The following is a 19,564-nucleotide window of genomic DNA, read 5'->3' as shown; positions in this document are numbered from 1 at the left end:
TAGTCCCTTTTTAAAAAATGAAGCAGTTACCTCATTATTGTGAGCATAATTCATGTCTATGAATTCACAGATGTAACTGCAGTTGGATTTTTAAAAAGTTCTCCTGCATTTCTCCCTTTTTTTTTCTCACTTTCATAACCAAATCCCTCAATAAAAAGTGATTATTGGGGCTTCCCTGGTGGCGCAGTGGTTGAGAGTCCACCTGCCGATGCAGAGGACGCGGGTTCGTGCCCCGGTCTGGGAAGATCCCACATGCCGCGGAGCGGCTGGGCCCGTGAGCCATGGCCGCTGAGCCTGTGCGTCCGGAGCCTGTGCTCCACAACAGGAGAGACCACAGCGGTGAGAGGCCCGCGTACCACAAAAAAAAAAAAAAAAAAAAAAGTGATAATTACCATAAAATGATCCAGAAGATGAAGCAATTTATTAAAATAAAGTAAAATATATTCGATAGATTGTTCAAATGAACTATCTTTTTGGATTAAAAAAATTCTTTCACAAAATGAATTCTGTGTTCTTCCACTGTCCAACATACCTCTGAAGGATACATGAATTTTGGTGTGTGACCATTTATTCTATTTTTAAATTCTATCTGTACTGATATTAAAAAACATAAACAAATATTTTAATTTTAGGAATAGGAATAACTTTTCAATAGTAAATAATACGTTTTGAAAAGAAAACGTATACATTAAGACTAGCAATTTTAGAAAGGAGTAATACTTATTGAGACTTAACAGAACTCAAGATTTTGATAGACCCTTAAATAGCAAATATTACAGTATTTATGTAATGCCATTGGAATACAGCAGGATAGGTAAACTAAACAGAAAAGGAAGGTCAAAGCTAATTTTAACCTTTGTATTTGTTTAGCAAACTATTGTATTTATTATATTTATCCCCTCATCTCTCTCTTCTGTTTTAAGGGTATTATTATTTAAGAGCAAGAAAATTTAGGTCAGAATACCCAAATTACGTGAAAAATCAGACCTCAAGACTATCTGTGAGGCAGAAACAATCCAACTATTATTTCTGGTATAAAAATTTTTTTGAATAACATCATTTGCCCAGAAGCTGTTTTCCAACCTAATAACTCTTGGAATTACAATCTAAAATTTCAGGAGGGTTAAGGCTGTGTAACTACTAGAAAGTATAAGTGTGCAGGAATGTGACCAGAGGTGAAATCTGATTTAAAATTTCTTTGAGGAAGCTCTGGTTTGAAACAGTAGCCCTGAGAAAGTTAAGAATACTACATAGATAAATGTGGCTCAGCAAGCTTGTCTTAGTTAAACATATACTAAATACTTGCACAGCCATCTCCAAGACATTCATTAACTAGGGTTTTAATCTATTTTCTTGATTTTAACCATCTGGTTCAATTCTCCTTGAACAAAATTACTCAAAATGCACAGAAATATGGTTCAACACATTCTATATTGGTTCGTCTTCTTTTTGGTAATTTACTTCATGAGGCATTTTGGAGGTGATGTGTGATGCACACCAAGTCTGTTGTTGGCAGACCCATTTTGGATGTGCCTACCATCTTTCCACTCCAGTATTTCGTAGAAGTTGTGTCAAGAGTTGGTTGGAAAACAAGGAGGCAGAAGGCATCTCTGTGTAGCAGTTATACCATCAACGTGCAAAGCATGGTGCTCGTTGTTGCAGAGGATGCAACCATACGTAAAATGGGATCCTGCGTCTAAAAGCTGTGATAAAGTACTGGGGTGTAGTTGGGGGTGAGTATGGCAAAAGTACATGAGTCCCTCTGGTGAAAGGCAGAATGCCAAGATCCATAGCTCACTTCTGAGTACTTCGCTTCTGAATGCTGTCTTTGGTATACATGCCGGTGTCCTCAAGATGAGGTCAGCTTGCCAGTAGTTTAATCATAGGCATTTACTTTAACGTTTGGCTACGTAGAGAACCTGAACTCCACTTCTTTCAGAAACAACGATTTCATATTTGTTGCCCCGCAATGTCTAGGAGAAACCCAATGGTGACAAATGATATTTTGCAGATATGGTTTGAGGGGTATGCATTTCTTCTGAGATGCCCTGAAATCCACCTCTGAACTAAGCCAGGGATGCAGAGCTGTGTCCTTGCCTTCTGAAGACCCCAAGTAAGTGACTTTTATGACCTATGCTTTAATGTGGTGTCATTGGCCCTGATTGAGGGCTGCTGTAAGAGAGAGCCCCGTAAAACTCATTATGCCTACCAAGAATTGTGTTGCAGAAGTATTTCATTGCAACCTGGCATATCCGTTCTATAAGACTACTTGGGAGAAAATTCTAACTCCTCTTATCAGGTGCTACTCCTGATGTATAATATTTACTTATTTATAGAAAAAAGTAGGTGCTGTATATCTAAAGCATGAATACATTTTAAAACTCTTTTTATACTTTTACTGTTCATCCTCTTTAATGCTTAAATCAATGTGACTAAATTTTTTAGTAGAAATGTCAGCTGAAGGGGGGTCCAAAGGTATTAACTTATAAAATAAATACATCATGGGGATATAATGTATTGATACAGCATGGTGACTATAGTTATTAGACTATTTTTATCTAATGATGCCTGTGTATTGTGTAACTGACCAGTGTTCCTTTAGTCATTCACTACTAGAAAACTTAGTGCCAAGTTTGGAGTCTGCCTAGCCAAAGGTATAGACATTGATGGAATGTATTTACCATAATTATACCCTTCTTTTTGTTTTTACTTCCACCATCTCATATACTTTTAACTGATATTCTCTGTTATATTTCATGTATCAGAGAAGGAAGAGGTTTCACGGGCAGGGAATGAAGTAGGGACACGCTGTGGACAAGAAGTGAGAATCCCAAAAGGCATAGCAAAGACAGTAATATTTGAGGTGGGCCTTGAGTGGTGGAAACGAGGAGAGCTTGAGACAAGCATGAGCCAAGGTTCAGAGGAAAACTGTGTGGTTCAATTTGGCTCAGAAATATTAAGGCAGTAGTGACATAATCAGTCTGTAAATTTCAGATTGTTTAACTCAATCTGAGGAGCTTATGCATAATCTTATCTAATTTGATAAGTAATAAGATTCCATTCTTTTTTTTCTTCCATAAGAAAAATGTCAATATTTAGTATGCTTTGTCCACTACAACAAAGCTTTCTCTGGTATGTGGTATGGTATGGATTTGGGGGGAGGGGGAAATGGGGGCATTCAAGAGACCAAAAATAAAATGTAATATAAATTCTCCAATAGAAACTGTATAAATGCATTTAATGAGAGTAGGTGTTGGTAACCATGGCAAGTCTGATTAATACAAATTCGTTTTAATGATACTTCACTATAGAGCCTTATGGCTTATGTACTACCAAACTGTTCAGGCTGGGTCCACCAGCTAAGTTTTTCCTTTTTTCTTTTCTTTTCTTTTCTTTTCTTTTCTTTCTTTCTTTTCTTTTCTTTCTTTTCTTTTTTTCTGTTAAGCATGGTATTATAATAAGTAGATATTGTCATTGTATTGAGTATGCATTTTTTAAAAAATTGAGGTATACATTGACATGTAACATTATATTAGTTTCAAATGTACAACAAAATGATTCAATATTTTTATATATTGTGAAATGATCACCACAATAAGCCTAGTTAGCATCCATCCCCATATGTAGTTACATTTTTTTTTCTTGTGATGAGGACTTTTAAGATCTACTCTTAGCAACTTTCAAATATACAGTACAGAATTATGTGTAAACTATAGTCACCATTCTGTACATTACATCCCCATTTATTTCGTTATAACTAAGTTATAAAGGATACCCTTCAGCTAACTTTCCTTCTAAAAATTTTAGTCTTATTGATTTAAGCCTTATAGAGGGTGAATAGTAAAAGTATAAAAAGAGAGTTAAAATTGTACTCTTGCTTTAGATATACTGCAGTTAATCTTTTTCTCTAAAATGTAGTATTTCCTGTTTTGTCACAGTCTATATTTTAAATCTGACAAGAATATAGCTAACATATGTTGAACACTCATAAGCACTTTATAAGCATTTTACATGTTTCAGCTTATTCAGCTCTCAGAACAATTCTATGAGGTAAGTTTTATTATTATCTCAATTTTGCATTTGGGGAAACAGGGGCACAAAAACATTTTCAAGTCTTGCTCAAGCTTACACAAGAGAATTAAAAGATGCCATCTGTATCTGAATCTAGACAGTCTTGTTCTAGAGCTTATACTCTTAATAGTATACTATTTCATGAACCCAAAGTTGAGGGAAGTTATTACCTAAATGTAATTTCTCTCCAAAGACTGAAAATATGGACTCCTTATTAACTTTCTAGATTTATCATCAGTTAGAACTCCAGCACTTCAGAAAGAGAAAGGAGCTAAGAAGCATGTGATCCACCGTACCATTCATTGCGGAAAACCTCTTCACAACGATATGATAGATAATTCCCCCTCCTCATTGTAGATACTTTAAATTAAAAGAAAAATTTAATGCGTCCCAAGAAAGTTCATTCTACTTTGGAGCAGCTCTGTTAGAAAAGGATACCACCCTAAATCATCTCTTCTCCCCTTCACCATAATTTTTATACCAATTAGACATGAATTAAAATGTATTGGTCAGCAGTAAGTGTATTGTAATAATAATCATAGTTAACATTTATTGAGTACTCACATGTGCTGACACTTTTAATGCTTAATGCTTTCCATGGATTAACTCTTTGACCCTCATTAACAATATGGATACTGAGTGAGAGGGAGGTCAAGTAATTTGCCTGAGTTCACAATTAATAGTGAAAACCAAATTTCTATCCCCATACAACGCAGTACCAAACTCAAGCTGTCTCCTGAGTTACATTCATCCATCATGCTCTTTCTCCTCAGGCAACCCCATCTCTTATCATTGAATCAACGAAGAAAACCTCTTGATGATGCCTCTTGGGAGATTACCTCCTTTCTGCTGAGACAGCTTTTTCTCTTCTCTTTGTCACTTCCTACCCACTCCCCGTCACACTACCCTTGCCACCCCTACTCTCCCAAGTTACTGTTTGTGTCAGCGAGGTAGGTCTTTTCAAGTTGTCTTTCCCCTAAGTGTTTATTATTTCTATTTCTCTATCTTTGCACCTGTGATTCTACTTGCATTTTTTTTCTTTTTTTTTTACTCTCATCTCACTTTTTAACCTCCAATTCATCTTTGAAAGTCGAATTTAATGCCAAACTTCTTCAAGATGAGTTCGCTGTAAAGAACAAGCAAAATAAAGTCTCCCCACCTTGCTAAAAGCTTATTTTATAGAATTATGGAATCTAAGACATGCAAGATGACACTAGACAGTATTTAGGCTGGTTCAACTTCACAACCATTGCAGAAATTCTTTTATATCGTTAGTTATAGATCATCATCAAACTTGAATGTTTTTAGTGATGTGTATTTCATTACTTTTCAAATCAGTCTGATTCATTGTTTGACACCTCTGTTACTTAGAAAGAAAGTTTTCCCTTTTAACAAGTCATATTTTCCCTCCCAGTAACGGCTTGTTATTGATCATAGCTCTTTCATTTAATCAATTTCATTGATTGTATTCCACTTAGCACTTTGTAGTATGTTAATTGTGTGGTTCTCGAGATCTGTCTCTTTGGTAAGTCTGAAAACCCATTTTAGTTAGAAATCATAATTTATACTTTTCTATTTCACTCAGTGCCTTATATACTTTTTAGCACAGACTAGGTATACAGTAAATAATAAACAATGCATTGAACTATGCTAATAGTTCAATATATGTGCCTATTTATATGTATTATATATGTATAATTATATAAATCAAAGTGGATTTTTTGTGTTAACCTGGCATTTACACACAATAGTAATAGTGCCCAAGGATAGCTAGAGTAATCCCTAACAATTGTGAAACTTATTTTCTCTCTCTGTCTCTCTCTCTGTCTCTCTCTGTCTCCCCCTCTACACACACACACACACACACACACACACACACACACACGTTTTCACTTTGAATGTATGGGATGCCAAGTCCCTAAGGTGTCCAGCACACTTTTATATCGTAATTTTATGACAAATATTTCAGATATTTTAATCTAATTTGCTATTTAAGAAAGACTACTAGAAATCTAGATCCATTATCTATTGAATGGAAACCTAGATAAGATAGTGTCTTAACTCCTGGAGAGGTGGGCTAGAAGAGTGGTTAAGAGTGGAGCTTTTGAGCTCAGCAGTCCTTGACTGCTATTAACTAGCAGTGAGATCCTGAACAACTTCCTCAATTTCTTGTTGCTCAGTTTTTCCATCTCTAGAATTGAGATAATAGTACCTATTTCGTAGAGATTTGAGCATTAAATGGATTGATGTATAAAGTACATAGAGCACATATCTAGACTTCAATAAATGGTATTACTGCTAACAAGCACTCACCTTGTATCTGAAAGAAACATTGTAGCTAAGATAATATAAGAAGTAGCTCTAATGATCTCTAGTGATCAAATTTACTTTAGTTTTTTTACAAAACTCCATAGATCTTAATTTTTTTAAGAGAAATTCTTATGATTTTTCTTTTCAGCGGAACAGCTAGTTCAAGAAACTTTACTGTTTAGACATTTTCTAATATTGGTTTAACATTTCTATGTGTTTAATATTTCTAGTATTTGCTTAAGCAAATAATATGTAACTACTTTGATATTATTAACAGTGTTATTATTGGAAAATGGCTAAATCCTCATTCTCAACTTAGTTTTGACTGCTGAAGAATTTAAAGCTACAAATATATTTAACAGTGTCAAAGGAGTTTAGTTTTATAAGGCAATAATGATAAAATGCTAATATGATGTTTTATAGCACTTTACAGTTTTTAAAGTGCTTTCTTATGCGTTATAAAATGCTAACATAGTAATTCTCATTTATAGTTACTACTCAAATGTAAACCGTACAGCCCATTTTCCTTTTATCAGCTGAGTCTAGCTAAATTCAGGGAACTTTTAGAGGCTATGGGCTTTAAAAATAAAATTTAAAAATATATTCAGAGCCACCGGTTGTACAATTAAAAGCACTGTCACCTGACTCCTTGTGTGGGAAGCTGGAAAAAGGACTAAATAAATACTGGAACCTCAATCCTGTCAATCTAAAATTTAGAATCTAAATTATGACATAGAGAAACCAAAAGTCACCCGGAAAAACTTGGTGCATCATTTATGTATACATATATATGTAGTATATGTAAATGTATATAATAAACATAGGAAATTATTATTTTGAAAAACATGGTTTCTCCAAAAATGCAAAGCACAAGATCAAATGAGAAAATGATTAAAAATTCAAAGATGCTGATTTGGAAATTTTGTTTTTCCTAAGGACTTTCTCTGACTTTTTAATTAACTTGAATACCCTTCTCTGCAGGAAAGAAGTAATTAGACTATGGTTCCAGGTATAAGGTAGCTGATCATGACTTTCTGTACCCACAAAGCAAAGCCGGCCACCCATACTTATGAAAGCCCTTTCCCTTCTCTTCACACTTCCAAAGGGTTAACAGAGAAGTGCTCTGCTGTATTGCTGATGGTTTTCTCCACGGAAAGCCCAGTGGGCTCTTTCAAGGGACTCTAAACAATGAGCTCAGTGAGGCTGTTCTGTCTAATTACTCAAAGGCAGGGATGCTAAAGAGGAATTAATGACAGTTGACAAGTGCAATTAATAATTATAGCAAAGCCGGGAGTCATGCAGCAGGCAGATGACAATAACGGGGTAGCTGTACATGGCAGCTTTCATTGGTGTGTGCTCTGTGTGTGTGTTTAAAGTGAGAGGCTTTGTGCAGGATGGGCCACACTTCATGCTCACAGGGTAGAAACTATAATTCAGCAACTCTAATGGATCAAGTCAGTCATATTCTCATTCATGCTCTCTCCCTCTCTCTGCTTTTTTTCTCTCTCCCCTCCCTCCTTGCTTTCAGCTCTTCCAATTTGGTGAAAGAAACATAGTGTAACTTAAACAAAACTTTAACAGGAGAGAGCTACAGTTTAGCTTGCAGCATCAGCTGGTGACAAAGCTACTTAAAATTCCTGGTGGGCAACTGGGAGGAGAAGGGCCGGGAAAAGGCGGTCGCAGAGGTGGGATTTCCATATCAAAGGGCAAGACTTTGGCTCTGAATGGTAATTAAAGTACCCCGATTTCATCTTTGTGGTCAAGTCATGAAAGGGGAAAAAAATTAGAGAATTCTTCACTCCCTTCAGACTCCAGAAAGGAAAGCCGTAAATTAAATGAAAGTTGAGCTAAAAGGTGTCTAACATTTCAATCTTTGCATCTAATAGAAGCTATGATTTTTCTCAAGCATTTATTCAGTTCACATCTTCATTCTGCCCTGATTATGAAGGATATAATGTCTGCTTACATTTATTGCGCACATGTCTCAGGCTTCCTGAGTTTGCAAAGGGTATCAGTTTTCATTACGCTGCCTTGGCGGCCCAGTCATTGGGGAAGTGTTTGTACACTTTGAGCAAAACTAACCTGCTTTAAGAATTACTTCTTCAGGTAACCAAGAAAACATACGCTGATGCCACGTTCACTTTTAGATAGCTGTTGCTATGACTTGGCAAACACTTGTATCTCCGAATGCTGCAGGTTTGACGTTTATTTGCTATAAATTGTGCCTCTTCTTTCCTTGACTGCTGCAGCCATTTTACTGTCTCTTCTTCAACACTCCCATTTCCAAGGTCATTGCCTTGTGAAATAATTATTTCAAATTGAAGTATGGGACGTATAAGCAGTTTCACGTTTGTTAAAGAAGAATGCCACTTATGTTCTGGGAAAGAAGGACCTAGAAATCTTATTTCATTTTTTTGGATGAGATGTAGAAATCTTATTTCATTTTTTTGGATAAGATGTTAAACTTGGACCTACCTCTCTATTCATTAAAGATCACAGAGCTTTTTTTTTTTTTTTTCCCCCAAAAGAGCCCAGAAGCCTGGCCAAACTCCAGTGTAGATAATTACATTCCACCTACCTAATTCCCTAGCTGCTTTAATTGGAAACAATTCCACTGTACTCTCCGTCCTGCTTACTTCTCGTCCTTAAACTGCTTTGTAGCTTCTAAGACATCTTTCACAAACTACCATAGAGCTTCCACCCACAAAGTACTGTTTTGGATTTGGGGTAAGATAAATTATACAGCCATGGATTAGTACTTAAAGGTTTGCTCAAAACAAAACACAAACACACAACTCTAACTGAATTTCAACTCACCTTCTACAGGTACCTGGGACCCAGTGTGCTAAGTGCAAAGCTGTTTTCATAAAAATAATTAGTCCATGAATTCTCAAGATGATATTGCCACTAAAAGGGCAAAACTTGGTTTTTAGGAGGTAAAAAAGCTTATCCTTTGGATGCACAATGCACAGATACATATACAGTAAATATACAGTATATCTGGTATTTTAAAATTTCACAGGGGGGCTTTAAGGGAAAAATTATAAAAAGGTTCATTGGGGAGGATGATAGTGAAAAAAATACTGAGAGACACTGATTTAAGCCTGTAAACACCTGCGTTTATTGACGGTGCATGAGAGGAAGAACGGCAGAGGCCAGGAGAACCCACCTCCATTCTTTTTGCCTTGCTTTCTTTTCTTGTTTCTCTTCATTTGTTATTGAAGTCTTTGATACAGACGAAGAACCAGTGTGATCTATTCCTCTGTTTCTTACCTCTTCTTAAAGAGTAACATGGTTGGACCAATGGAGTACAGTAATGAATAACTGAGGAGTTACACACTAATGAAAGCACTTAATAGAAGGAAGAGCAATCAAATTAAAGCCCAAAGGAGAAAGATCACATTAAGATCTTTCTTAATGTGAAAGATCACATTAACATTGAGTATAATATATTACATCCTGACTTAGAATTATCATTGGAAAGATAGTAGGAAATATTAGTTATATATATATTTTGAGGAAAAATATACATTATCTTTTAGACTTTAGTAGTTAAAGAAAAAAATTAAAAGAATACCTATGGATTGGATATAGTGATACATTTGCTAACTTGCTCTTCCAAGAGAGTGTACCGACTCTGGGACATCACAAAACAGTTAAGAATATTTAAAAACGGTGGCCAGATGAGACCCTTGGTCCATCTAGTTCAGTATTGTGCAGTGGCACCAAGAATGTGTTTTATGGATACATTGTTACCCTATAGGTCAAATAGAAAATGTTGACAACACCCAAATAACTAACTGTAGCTTGGGAAGCAGTGGATGGTGATGGTGTTGGTCACACTTATGTGGCATGAACTCTGAGTCAGGAGCTGTTTAAGCATTTTACTTATACTAACTAATTTAATTCTCTCAAATACCCTGAGGTAGTTACTTTTTCCGTCATCCCTATTTTTATAGATGAGGAGGTTCTGGCACAGACGGTTGAGTAACTTGCCCAAGAACTAACTTTGAGTTTAAGGATTACAATAGCACATCCTCTATAAAGCTTTATTAGGGCTTTATAATCCTCTCATTTTTACTTCCATTGCCTTAGGAAGGATTAAATACCATGATAAATAACAGAAAATATAATACTGTCTCTTCATAGGAAATATGGGGTTATCAAGGTTTTATGAAATAGCCTTTTTTTATATATATAAATGTATTTATTTATTTTTGGCTGCATTGGGTCTTCGTTGCTTGCACGGGCTTTTCTCTAGTTACGGTGAGCAGGGGCTACGCTTCATTGCGGCGTGCGGGTTTCTCATAGCGATGGCTTCTTTTGTTGCAGAGCACGGGCTCCAGGCACGTGGGCTCAGTAGTTGCGGTGCACAGGCTTGTTGCTCTGCGGCACATGGGATCTTCCCGGACCAGGGCTCGAACCCGTGTCCCCTGCATTGGCAGGCGGATTCTTAACCACTGTGCCACCAGGGAAGCCCTGAGATAGTCTTTTTATTTTCCCTTCCAAAGACAAATATCTTCAAATTTTTACTTTAAAACGTGCAGCACATTCCTTTTATATGATAACCCATTCAATTATTTTGGGACTTATTAAGTCAATCTTAAAAGATATCCGTATGGGAATTTCCCATTCCTCTTATGAATAGACACTATATTCTTGCTTCTCTTTTGTTTTGCCCTTCCCATCTTTGCCTTAAAGGCAATGAAAAACAAATGACTTGGGGACTTCCAGAGATGAATAAGGACCTATTGTGTCTTTTCTACCATTTCTAGTTCTGGGTTTTCTAGATAAGTTTTCATGTGTGGATCCTATGTTGATATAAATAACTAATTAAAGAAAGGTAAGATCTTAGATCCTTTTTGAATTACCTGCAACCTTACAGAATAAAGAAGTAAAAAAAAGATGTACCTGTGTTTCTCCAATCCTGTCTATGAGGAGCTGGGTGCAAATTCAAATAATTATCTTACTTGCAAACAAAAGTTTGTGTATGAACTGCTTGGTAGGGACACACTTGCCTCCTGTCTCCTGGCTTTCCCTTTGTTCCCATTTCTTTCCTTTTTTCTTTTTTTGTCTTTCTTTTCTTATCTCAATGTCTCTATGTATCTCTCTTGTTTCCTAGCTCAAGTGCATCATTTTCTGCTATTGTGCTTAAAAAACTTGGCTGCAGGGGCTCTGAAATGAATAAAAATGTAATCCTCACTATGCCCATTGTGCGTTCTCATTTGTTTTTGCTGTATCGATTTATCAGCGGAGGGAAATTACTTGCTGGAAGAGAGGATGCCAGTCAGAATGACATTTGTTTCATAGTACAAGGAGGCTCTCCAGCGTGTTTCCATGTAACCCAGATATTGGAGCTGTAAAAGGGCTTGTAACAAGGTTTAGTGCTATGATTAGATCGTGTGGAGCACCTTGCTTTCATAACAACGGGCACTCTGCAGGAGCGAGGGCCTCGGGTTATGGTCAACCCTTCTTTTTTTTAAACATAGACACAGAATTCAACAATTCCCTCTCCACCTAAACTGTTTCTGTTCCAAAAGCCAAATCTTGCAGACTTACAAGAATAAAAGAGGTATATTTTTAGATGCCTAAAGCTTTCATAACATAAAATTAAATGCAAAAATAGATGAAACACTTGCCTATTAATCCCCTTAACTTTTTTTGGCCTTTTCCCCTTTATTTTAGAGAAGTTGTTCCATTTTAATTCACCAAAGCAAATCTTTTCATTCAGTGATTTTAAGTTACCTGTGCTCAAGGCTACCAATTACCTGTGAAACCAAAAACGTTCTCTATGTAAAAACTAAGGCAAGTGTGGCAAATTGTAACAGCAATTGTTTTTGGCTTAGATACTTAGAGGTAAAATTTCATAGGTCTTTGTTTTTATTCTTGTAAGCCTGGAATTTAGGAAATTAACATGTTTCATTGTCTTCCGAATTTTTCATAGAGCTGATACAATTGGAATTTGTCATAGCCATTTTTTTCCTCTATGGAATGAGAGAAATGAGTCCATTTTCTCGGGAATGTGTTCATTTTTATGAATATATAGGAGACGTTTTCTTTTCTTTCCCCCGCTTTTCTCACTGTTGAGATTTGTTATTTTGTAATGTTGAGATTTATAGAATGGGAAACAAATAGTAAACTTAAGTTGGTAAATTAAACAAAAACCTGTACTTCTTTTTTTAGCAGTACTTCCTTGAAGAACTGGGTTTGTGATGCTGAGATATATTGTGCTCCGATAGGATATATGCCTTGTAGATTCCTTTTTAAAGTATTTGACCAGTGGAGTTCAATAAGGACTGGGATCTCTCCTTAAAGTAGACTGGAACTTTCACTCAAATTTAGATGTAGAGTATAATATAGACTGTCAGACTTGAAGAGACAAGGCAGTACATGTGGTAGCTATTTTATTACAATTTATTAAATATAGAGAGTACTTGTTTTTTGGAATTCAAAGGGGTCATCTAAATATTGAGTGAGGGAATGAAAGAACTTCCTGCTATTCTAAGTCATATCTCTGACATACAGTTTGAGACTGCTGTTGTTCAATGTTTGTATGCTTTTGGCTGTTAATTAGACAAACATTAAAATTTTATCAGCTCCATAAAAAATTAGGATAAGAATGAACCAAGTTAATTTCCCAAATACTAGGTTTATAAGGATAATAGCTAAGACCTGTGATTTATCTTGAAGAAGTACGGTATGTTTGATTGTACAAATCTTAGTAGAAGTGAGTTTTTGTGTTAGTGTCGGCTGACTCACTCAGCCCCCTTCTGCTACCCAAACAGTGTGCAGTTCTCTTTTGAGTCTTCCGATACAGGATGATATGGCTGCCAACTCCAGGAGATTTAGTCCTGGATTTTTACTGTGATACTCAGATGTTAAGTTTAACTAGAAAAGATTACAGGAATTACAAAGGACAAGTAATATGGAATCTGATTTTTCACATTTTGAATGGAAAAGACCTTCAGTATGAGAGCCAGTATACAGTACGCAGAATTGTGGGCCTGCCTCTGTTAAGTGCCTTTCAGTTCGAATTGTTGGGAATGCCCAGGGGAAAGGTAGGACGTTTAAATTAAACATATTAGACCTTGGCATACATCCTTGGAATTGGAAATCTATTTAGGTACCTTCAGTGATAATTCTTAGTGAACTTACTTTGTACCTTTGAATGAGTTGACACCCTTAATGACTAAGCATAATATTTTAAAAGCTAAATTAAAATGGAGTTTTGAAAAATCCAATTGTCCCTGTTATTCTTTCTTGAGCTTTTTGAATTCCAAGATGTTTCAGAACTTCAAAGGGAAATGCTGCTGCCTTTAGATTTTTAACAAAATCCTACAATGGCTGAACCTTTCAGCAAATCTGTCAGCTTCTCTGTTCCAAGGACAACTGCCGTGTCATTTTCTGTTCCTGCTGATACTAATGGAACACCAACCTTTTGACATGTTTAGGCTGTGTCTCAAAAGTTTTCTATCTCTTACGGGGGTAATAAAGGTTAGAAATCACCAGCTGCAAGTGATTTGTGTCTTGACTAAAATCCCTTCCATAAGCCTCGCTTGGAATATGTAGACATAGATACTGTGATGAGGATGATAAATGCGCTATGTGAATAGTATATTATATTGGGGAAGACGTTGCCTCATAAATTTATGTATATACACACAGAACAAAACTTTACTATCACAGACTTTCAACATTCAGTTTGCGCTACTGACAGGAGCTTCATTCTACCATACTTCAAACTAGACGTGGCTTTGAAAATAGGCAGTTTAGATAGATTTCTGAAGTCTTATATCTTTGTGATTTAACTATTGTTTCCTAACTTCTATGATCTCTCATTCACTGAATTTAAAGGCAGTGCTCGGTCAAGTTTAAACTGGACATATGCCTACTTCTCTATCTTAAGGAACAGGGTTTCCTTGTGGTCTAAATACCACAATACCATTTCCCTTTTTTTTTTTTTTTTTTTTTTCTGTAGGAAATTAACTTGAATAGAAAGGGAAGAAAAGCACTAGTATCAGAAGTAAGTACCAGAACAAAAGTGGTCTTAGAGTACTGAGTGAAATAAAAGACCATTTAATTTGAATGTGTTGGTAGTTTTTTAATGGTGAGATACTGAGGTTAAATGTACAAGTGTGGGATCTGTTTTATTTCAGAGAGGTGGTTTCCAGCTGCAGTGGTTCATTCTAGGCTGATCAATGGCATGTTGGCCTGGGATCTCACCCCCACTCTTTGCAATGCCATGTGACTGTGAAGCAACGTATGTGAACTCGCCTGGTTGACAGCTGTCAACTGTAAATGGCCATATGTAATGATGAGTAAAGTTGTTGTCAACTGTCAATAGGCCATATGTAATGATGAGTCAAGTTACAGGCTGCTGTCTGATTAGATGTAAGAATAGAACTAAGAAACAACGCTGAAACCTGCCTCTGAAAGGTCTAAAACAGGTATGCTTCTTTTTTGAAAAGGGGCTTGTGTGATACATCACTTACATACCCCTATTTCTCTATAGACCCCATTTCTCTGTAGCTATATGAGATAAATTTTGCTCATCAATACTGACTCTCAACTGAATGGGAGAAGTCTTATCAACCTTACAAATCAAGGGCCAGGACGAGTGATTGCACGGTGGAACATTCACGTAGGAGGACATTTGGTTTGTAGGGTAAATAGAAGCCTATGAAAGACCTCTTTGTAGTCACTCTCCCCTCTTCGGTACAGAGAAGACATTTCGGTCAAGACTAAGCGTTTACTAAGCAGTGTTCTGTGCAGGGTAGTGTGATGGGCAAGTGTGAAAGTATTGCTTTGGGACGAATGTTATTGTCAATCCAGAGAGGTGATCAATGGCATAGCCGTCCTGGACCCATTCAGCTGTGCAAGCCATCCTTTGGCATCTTTTCTATTGAAGGGGCATGTTTTTAACTACCAGCTCCACAAATGATCACTCTTGTGTGATGTCTTAGCCTTTCTCTGAGCACCACCTGCCTTTGATCATTTTAACAAAAAGATCCTCTCCATGATGTCCTTTGTGGCTCCCATGCATTCACCAAGAACAAAATATTCTGGAAAAGATAAACGAGCAACCTTAACCAAGTTAGAAAGAAAGGCGTTGGAGACACACAGACAGACAGACATAAAGAAGCGACAGTCAAATGATGACTGTCAAGGAGAGAGGGTGAGTGGGCCTTGCAAGGCTAAACAAAAGAAAAGAAGAAAGGAGGAAAGAAATCAACTTCCTAGTTCCTCCTCCTAATACAACAAAGCAATGGGTTCCAACTGTTTGTGCCTCAGCTCCCTCATGGCTACAATCTACTTACCTCAGAAATACCTCTCTGAGCCTGGTGTTTGGGGAACCACAGAGAGAATTTGCTCTCCAGAGGCAAATCACCACGTGCCAAACCTGGATCTCCTCTGCAAGCCTCCTGTCCAGGTCCCACAAAATGTGCTTCCTGAAAATTCTGTTCTTCCGATTCCTCCTCCCCTGGAAAGGGAGGGTCAACACAGTTCCTTCTCAACCATTTATTTTCTATGACAAATTCGGTAAAACTTCATCTTGAACAATTAGCTCCAGAAAGACTTTTCCCAGACCCTAAACTTTAAGAGACAGTGTGGGAAATGGTTTTCTAGAAACTGACTCTTGCTTTTGTTTGTTTGCTTTTTGAAATGCCGTCAAGAACTCCTTATTGCTTTCCAGTAAAGACTTAATATGCCCACAAGGCTCTGCTTCTCTGGTGCCTATTGACTTCCCCAGCCTTATCTTACAGGGCTCTCTGCTTCAACCACTCTGATCTTTCCTTCCAGTCCTCCAGGGCCCCCAAGCTCTTTCCTGCCCCAGGCCTTAGCACGAAATCTTCTCTCTCTGTCTCTGTCTGTCTCTGGGTTTTCTCTCTCTCTCTGTCTCTCTGTCTCTTTCTGTCTCGGCCTCTGTCTCTCTCTTTGTCTTTCTGTCTCTGTCCCTATCTATGTCTCTCTCTCTCATGCTTTCTAACCACTCTCACTCTGCTCTGAGTGAACCCTTAGGCATCAAACAGATTTCATTTCGAGCCTGACTTCAACGAGCCTTCCCTCAGTCTGCAGTCTAGATATGGTTCCCTTACTATCCGTCCTCATAGCACCTTCTTTTCCACCAGAACTGTCTTACTCTGGAATTCCATACTCATCTTTTTGTGTTTAGTGGATTAATGTTCATCTCTCTATCTTGGAACTATGAGGTCCAAGCAGAGACCAAGGCTTCCTTTCTCCCCTGGATATCCCTACTCCCCAGCACAGTGTTGGCACTCAGCAGACACTGGGTAAATCGTTCTGTGCTAATGACTGCCCCTTCTGTGGCATCTCCAAAACTAAATCACTGTTTTTGTTGCTAGCTGGTGCATTTCTCTTTTCTTGAGGGACAGGCATGCTTTTTATTATTATTATTTCTAATGCTGTCTTTATATGCCATCATATTTCTGTTTTGAAAATGACTGGTAGGAATCTTGTATTTTTTTAATTCCCAGTTGCTAGAGCTTCTCTTAGGTTTTGGCATGACTGTTTCATATATCCCCTCTTCTTTTGTCATTTACCTATGGTCTTTTTACTTTGTGTTTCATTATAAGCTATCTCAAAGCTTTTTGGAAATATTTATATGATAATAAATAAGTGAGGTGAATCAAGCCCAGGCAAACCCATTTCCCTACAATTAGAGTGGTGTTGGAATACTTTATCCTGTACTAAACATGGCCCCAAAAGAATTTTATGGGTTTTTTTTCTCAATTTGTGGGAAACATTTAAAAAATATCTTTTACTTTGCACCTGTACACTACTTCTCTTCCAAGAATATTTAAGCTTTAAGCACTTTCCAATCATTACTTGATTAGCTGCCAACATGTCAGTGTTTATAATATGGAGGAACTGAGGCAAAAAGAGCCAAAATTTCAAGATTAAAAAAAGAAAGTTGATAACATGAGAATGTATTCCTGGCTCTTAGTCTCTTGTGGTTTCACTCAGGTGGTATGATGCTAGGCTGATAAACATTGATGTGGAATTATTATTTTAATTTCCTTGAGCCTTTTTTTAGTTTGAAACATTGAAGTTTTATATGACTGACAATGACTGATACGACTGTCATAAAATGTTTTACTTCAACAGCCTTTTTGAAAAATCGGTGTTCATGTAATTTGAGAAAATCAACAGGAAAAATGATACTCAAAAAAATTGAAATAAGCAATTTTTAATAGTCAATGTGATGTGACACCTATGTAGACATTTTATGAGAAATATTATTCAAATACAAGGTTCAACAAGACTAAAACCAAAATTTTTAATGTATATGCACACCAGTTGTGTAATGTTGAAGGCATAGATTTCATGGCCAAAGACTGAACTTGGCCCAAATCTGAAATGTTCACTTAATGCTAGACAATATTAGTGTTGAGCAGATGAACTAATAAACACAAAATACTTGATACATATATAATTCTGCATTGGAGCCATTTTCTCTTTTGGTTAAAAAGAATGTCGAATTTTTCATAGGTTAAGACAAAAATATCTAAAATGGATATTTCCCTCTCTCTGTCACTAAAGGCAGAGGAAGCCAGCAGAGCACAAAGCTGCTTCCATTTGACTTATATGCATCTCTAGACTCCATTACTACCCACATGTCTCAGATCAACCCGTGGGAAGCCATCTTTATTTAGGCTGTAGCAGAGCACACCTGGATTTTCTTTTCACCCAGGTCTACTCTAAATTATATGGCAAGCCCACAGACTCAAGATTAGGGAAGTACAATACAACAAGCAAAGTGGGAGAGCTTTCTTCTTCCCCTGTTTCTCCCCCCAAATATGGAAAACAGTGATTGGTATAAAACCATCAACCTTTACACCAACTTGGCTACAATTCAGGATTGAAATCTTCCCAACATCGTTGGACGGTCATCTTGGTCAATTTGCAAATTGCTAAGTTAAATGGCTTGAGCTCAGATTAACTTCAGAACCATTATACAAGAGACATGTAGATCATAAATGGAAAAAAACCATGGTTGGTATTTTTGGCTCCTTCAAAATTACGAATATTTCTAGTCATGTGGAAGCTCCAAGCATAGTTAGATGGAGAAACTATTACTAAATAATACTGGGACCTTACTCTCTGGGGTTATGTTAAGGGACTTTCAGTATATACAGTTATAATTATGGATATACTTTAAAAGTATATAATAACCACATGTGTACTTAATGAAAACTCCTGTTCTTCTGTTAAGTGGTTAGTCAGTTAAATCATTCTATAATATTACTATTCTATGAGGCAACTTAGGGTTTTGAAAATGACTTTAAATATTATATGCAAACAATACATAAAGAGTAATATGTGGAATGGTTGTTTGAAAAGGACCATTCATAGCAAATGAAAAATTAAATTTAACAAATATACAAGTTAAATAGTTCATGTTTGGAATAATGGGTTTAGTGTTAATTCTTTTTTCTCTTTGAATTACTAAAGAACATGTTGTTGAGCATTTCCTACTTTTAATGTCCTGGTTACAGTTGAAATAAATATAAGATAGAAATTACTGTTACTACCTTAAATTGGAATATTATTTATGTATTCATAATGTTCAGAAAAATATATTTTATACAGAAAACATTATAAACTCTGAAACAAAGGAAATATTAGAGATTATTTATAAGCTGGCAACAGAGAAATATAGCTTTGGTTGTTAAAACCTTTATAACACGTCTCTAGTAAATCATGCATTTATCTAAATAATATATGTTTTATGATAGGAAAGTGAATGAGCTAGGATTCCAAGTTCACAGGGCTATACATATATTTTTCGTTACTCTTGTTGCTTTCTTTCTGATTATAAAAGAAAAACTTGTAAAAAAAAAATCCAAAGTAATGGAATTACAAAGGAGAAACCAAAAGCCTCCACAGTTGCATTTTTCCAGAGATAACCACTTTAATAGTTTGTGTGATATCCTCTTACTATATATAAAGATGCCTTTTTCCCCCTTAAAAAGGTGTCATAATCTTAATTCCGTGTTGATGGACATTGGAGTTGTTTTCCATTATTTACTTTGGCAAATTAGGCTACAAATGAATATTTTTATGCATGTATCTTAGTATATTTAGGTGATTATTCAGATAGGATAAATTACTAGAATTGCTGAGCTTAAACTCATGTACATTTAGAATTTTCACACATACT

General features: G+C 36.4%; 1 protein-coding gene across 10 annotated transcripts in view; it reads left to right on the top strand.

Annotated features, from left to right (window-relative positions):
• SOX5 (SRY-box transcription factor 5) overlaps window positions 1–19,564 on the top strand; it is a 997,502-nt gene that overhangs the window by 282,059 nt on the left and 695,879 nt on the right. The window contains exon 5 of one of the 10 annotated variants that reach the window (XM_089919963.1): window positions 2,012–2,113. The exons of the other annotated variants lie outside the window; for them this stretch is intronic. The gene's annotated coding sequence lies outside the window, so the exon portion shown is untranslated. The remainder of the gene's footprint in view (window positions 1–2,011; window positions 2,114–19,564) is intronic. 10 annotated transcript variants of the gene reach the window in all.

The sequence above is a fragment of the Delphinapterus leucas genome, chromosome 11 (genome assembly GCF_059928025.1).
Source record: "Delphinapterus leucas isolate spDelLeu-1000000601 "Yukka" chromosome 11, BTC_Dleu_Yukka2, whole genome shotgun sequence".
Classification (NCBI taxonomy): Eukaryota; Metazoa; Chordata; class Mammalia; order Artiodactyla; family Monodontidae; genus Delphinapterus; species Delphinapterus leucas.
The sequence above is the reverse complement of the archived record's forward strand: the minus strand, read 5'-3'. Positions and strand labels throughout refer to the sequence as shown.